Below are 5,128 nucleotides of genomic sequence, written 5' to 3'. Positions count from 1 at the left end.
TGAATAGATTTTCAACATAGGTCGTAAATATCCCTCTGATCGATCCTCCATTATTCTAGATTTTCCTAAAGTAATACTGAATGACCAGGCATAAAGTCGATTTTCCAGAGGAGGGACCTATTGAGGGGTTCTACTCTACAACACCAACCCAACCCGGGCTTAGACATCGATTCTCAACAATGACGAACAAAATGCAGAGAAGCAGATCTATGTGTTCCTGTGTTGGAAAGCACTTTAGGTAGACTTAGCTTTATAGGTAGGTAGAAAGAGCAAATTATGTATAAATATATATACTACATACATTAGGAGTACATGTAGGTTTAGTCTATTCAAAGTTATAATTTTGATTATCATATAATTCCAATGTTATTTATTACAAGTGTTTTGATTGGACAAAAATAAAGCTGAACAAGAGTTTACACATCAATAAATCCGAAAACGCGATGTATTCATACACGCCTGAAAACAAATAACATAGTGCAGGGAAACTATTCAAATTTTTGGAATTGTTAATGAAGTGAATGAATTGGAATTATAAGAATCAAACATTCTTTTTGAAGAATTTATCGATGTTTAAACTCCGGCCATTTTACTCACAAACTTAACATAAAAGTGCTTCGCACTTTTATTCAATTTGTGAGTAAAATGTCCGGAGTTTACACATCGATAAATTCTTCAAAAAGAATGTTTAATCCTATAATAAACAACGTCACTATCAGCTGCGTCACTATGACGGCGATTGCATGCAGAAACTTCATGACATTGTGACGTCATAATCGTTTCTACAGAAGTGAAAACAGATTCACAAGCGCTCTACATATTCTTTGAGTTGACACAATATTGTTTTCTATATTGTTTTCCAATCAGAGAACATGAAAATAAGCGAGAGGGAACAGGCGGTATTGTATGGTGACCAGGAGCACGAGGCTTTAGTGCCGGAGTTCAAAGATGGAAGAGAATACATTGAGTGGCTGGATCGACAGCTTCCTTACCTAGAGGTATGGTCGGATACATAATTTGTTTTAACGTGCCTCGAAGAGAAATATATATATGCTTTCATAATTAATAATTTAACAATGCCGCGTGCTTCCTGTTGACTCCCTGTACAAACAGACATACCGGTATATACATCAAGAAACATTCAACTATCATCATTTCCCCATTATTTGTTAGGTGTATTTCTGTCTCTATAGTCATTGGTTGCTATACATATTCTTTGAGTTGACACAATTGGTTTTTTTATATTGTTTTCCGGCCTGATTTGTAAATCTACAAAACAAATTCGGTAGAGAACATCATAAAGTCTTTTGGTTCTTTTTACTGTTGATCGAGACGTCAAACGTAAACATAGGTAGTTAGGACCTATATTGCTCTTTCACCAAACGCTCAGAGTTTAGATGCAAGAATCTCGGGGTTTTCGGGTATGCCTTAAAAACGGAGGTCTAGTGTCGGCGGCAAACGTTCAGTACGTTAAAGAACCCTCACTGCTAAGACCGCAGGCGCTAAGCAGTAGGTCTAAACTGGTGGTATTTCAAAGAAAAATTCTCGATGGGACGTAAAACAAACAGACAAGCAACCAACCAACTATTGAGCCAATGAAAACAGATTTTGGAATTGCAGATGTATGTGTATCATTTCAGACATTTGAACCCGATGATAGAGTCCACTACTATTTCTTTCGAAGTTGGAGCAAAGAGATATATCACCCTGGATTGGAATCTTTAAATGCAAGTTGTTTTTTTAAAATTATGAAATATACTTGAATCAAAATCCAGAGAAACATTCATTTATCATAAATAACACGTATAGAGAAATATTCATTGATGCTTTACTAGCTTTAAAAACAATTCACCTATTTTGCCACTTTGTGACAGACTTGTCTAGAATTTTTCCAAATAAAACTCAATTCCTCTCCCACTCAATTAATGTAGTTCTTTTCAAAAAGGTACAGCATTATCAGCAGATTCTTTTACACATTTCAAATAGTAAAATAGTCTTTTTATTGTATAGGTGAACAATTTTAAATTAATAAAGTGTCTGCGTACAGTTGTAATTTGTGTAATAATTTTGCAGGAAAAAGTGGAGGAAGATATAGATCTAGAAGATGAATATATAGAAGAAACAATGAATAAAGATGAAAAATTCTGGGAAGAAGGTACCAAGCCAGAATTTAAAGATGGAAGAGAATTTGTCCAGTGGCTTGGAAGAAAACTGCGGTATCTGGAGGTACCCAGAAATGACATCTGATATGTTCCACAAGTTTCACAAATTTATAGTATATCAGTTGAGAGTATACCTTACTCCAACATTTCATTTACTTGATATTAACTATGACTTGATTTTAAAATTGAAATTTCAGGCATTTGCCCCTGACGATGCAGTGCACTACTACTTCAGTAGAGAGTGGTGTAGGGTTCAATTTCAACCCAAATTAGATCTCCTGGTTGTAAGTGACATTACAAATTTTTATATCAGTGTAATATGTTATATATCTTTTTAAAAATTACCAGAATTTTATTTTATAAATTTTGAAAATACATGAGGGTATTAACTGCCAGCATACTTCGTGAAGAGTTAATATACTCTGGCATGCATACTTTTTATGAAACGCTAACATCCATAATACATTGTAATTGGGGGGTATGAACTGCGATTATTCATACCGACAGACTAATTATAAGAATAATGCCCGCGTATATAAAACCTCGCAGTCAAGCATTTTCAAAACTGAAATTTATTGATACTTACATTCTTATTTCATTTCTGTAGGAAATTCCCAGTCGTTAAAATAGATATACTATATTTATGAAGATTAATATTGTTCACAACTTGCAGCGCATTCATGAGGAAATGGTTATCACTACAATTGATAAGATGAAATGTAAGTTAATACTTCGTTTTGAATTTCAGGAGGAATGCATGGAAGAGACCATGGTGGAAGAGAGCATTAACGAGGAAGAAATGGAAGAGATCGTTAAAGACAAAGAAGAGACCAGTAAAAAGGAGGGCAAGGAAGGGACCAGTAAAGAGGATTGCATGGAAGGGACATTTAATGTAGAAGGCATAGAAGAGACGGAAGGCGTGGTCATTAAGAAGGAAGACATAAAGGAGACTATTCAAGAGACTCAAAGAATAACACAGTATGACCACGTGGATGGAGAAAATGAAGAGGAGGTAAATATCTTCTGTTCATTCATCTTGATTTTGTAGACACACAATGAATTTCTTTTCTATAACGTTTCTGTCTATTTCAGGAAAATGAAAACCCTTACATTAGACTGATGACAAGTCCTTTAATTCCGGAAGGACTTTTATTAAAGGTAAAAAAAAAATCCCACAAAATGTGTACCATGTAATTCGGAATAAATTGTGCCATTATCTTTGCACATTATGCCTTTAATATTTTTCTATTCCAAACTTGCATTACAGAATCAAGAAGACAACACCAAAAAAGACAGAAAAGAAAGTAAAATGCCGAGAGACGAGGTTGGAACATTGAGCAAATTTCTGTCAGCCGATAAGAAGGTAAAGTACTGTATGCTGAATGATAATTACATCTTATATGAATAACCAGCTGGTATACAATATTCTAACACCCCAACACCACCACACCCCCCGATTCTGGTTTTATTTTGAAAGTTTACAAATATAGAGTGTTTCTGGCATTTATTTTGAAAGTCTACATTTTTCTTTGTTTTCAGCAGAACAGTTCCAATCTTTTAAAACGGTGGTCTTGGCTTAACCCAATTACTCCCAAGAATGTGAGTACATATTTGTATCTATTAAATTATGCTAAATTTCTTTAATTTCATGTTATTCGTATGTACATGAAATGTGTGTAAAATAAATCAAATCTTAAAAATGTATATAACCTTTACCAGTAAAATGAAACATTTTACAGAATATAGGATATTATTTTGATGAAAATATCAATCTATTTGTTTATCATTCGTCATTTTAGAAGAAAGGAAAGGAACAGAAAAACCTGGAGAAAAAAGCAAAGAAAGAGAGACGAGCCATGTTGTTATTTTTTCGATTGTTTGGGAGATAACAAGGAAATCTCTTATGCAATTTCCACAAAAAGAACAGCGAAATATGATGTTAATTATATATCTTAGAGTAAAAAGTTGTTTTAAATGTTTGAAGTAATTAATGCATACATTTTAATTAGATTGTTAATGCATAATAAACGAACTCAAAATGAATTCTGTAGATTAATTCCTACATGTCTCGTATATGAAATTTCTCATCGGAGGGGATATCTATGAAGTAAGAATATGATTCCGCATGTCAATCTTTCAAATAAAGAGGGGTCCGTAAACCAATGAATGAAGACAACTGCTTATGGGATTCTAGTATTATTCACAACTGCAGTGAGTGTGATGACCCTGCAGATCCTCCTGGGATTATCAGCTCTTTTGAACAAAGCGCAGCAACCATTACAAATCTCTGTTAAAAGTTGCTCCAGTCGGTTGTGAACATGTATGTTTATTCAATGGATTGTCACAGAAAGAATGAAAACTGCAGTGCGCATATGCATATTCGCTGGAGGTTGCATGATGACATTTTTAATTAACCAACTGCTTTAGTGAATATGCTGTTCGAGTATCAATGTCAATTTCTATTTTCGAAAAGATGAAGAACTAGAAGTACCAAACACAATAAAAAGGTGTATCCGGTGTTCTCTTCCAGATAACTGCCGACATTTCTAACTTCCTTTTAAAACGTGAATGAAATTATAAATATCAACACTATCTCTACACTCTTTTTAAATTTCATTGCCTAGCTGGGTAGCTCAGTAGGTTAACGTCTGTAGATCGTAGGTTTGAGCCCAGGAAGGGTTTTATTCCCACCACCGATTATTTTTTAGTAAAAACTGCGTTTTTGACTCAATAAAGTAAATTTTCCATTTCAAAATATTATTATACAGATCTTCTTTTCATCCATATCAAATTTCTCTGGTGTAGCATACTTCCTTAAGAAAATATTACAATCAGTAGCTGATCCAGTTTTTGAAAGACGGAGCTGTGACCGAATTTTGTATCTCTTTCGTCCAAAGGTTTGGGTGGGGTTTGTTGAAGGGCCAAACATGTCCAATTAAAGAGGAGTTACAACCCTCGTTACCTGC

The 5,128-nt window shown here is 34.2% G+C and overlaps 1 long non-coding RNA gene across 1 annotated transcript; it reads left to right on the top strand.

Annotated features, from left to right (window-relative positions):
- The first annotated feature begins 3,432 nt into the window (after positions 1 to 3,432).
- On the top strand, positions 3,433 to 4,191 carry LOC125646448 (uncharacterized). The gene is made up of 3 exons (XR_007359709.2): positions 3,433 to 3,525; positions 3,702 to 3,761; positions 3,962 to 4,191. It is a non-coding gene; the product is annotated as an uncharacterized LOC125646448 (long non-coding RNA).
- Positions 4,192 to 5,128: the final 937 nt, after the last annotated feature.

Source organism: Ostrea edulis, chromosome 1 (assembly GCF_947568905.1).
Source record: "Ostrea edulis chromosome 1, xbOstEdul1.1, whole genome shotgun sequence".
Classification (NCBI taxonomy): domain Eukaryota; kingdom Metazoa; phylum Mollusca; class Bivalvia; order Ostreida; family Ostreidae; genus Ostrea; species Ostrea edulis.
The sequence above is the reverse complement of the archived record's forward strand: the minus strand, read 5'-3'. Positions and strand labels throughout refer to the sequence as shown.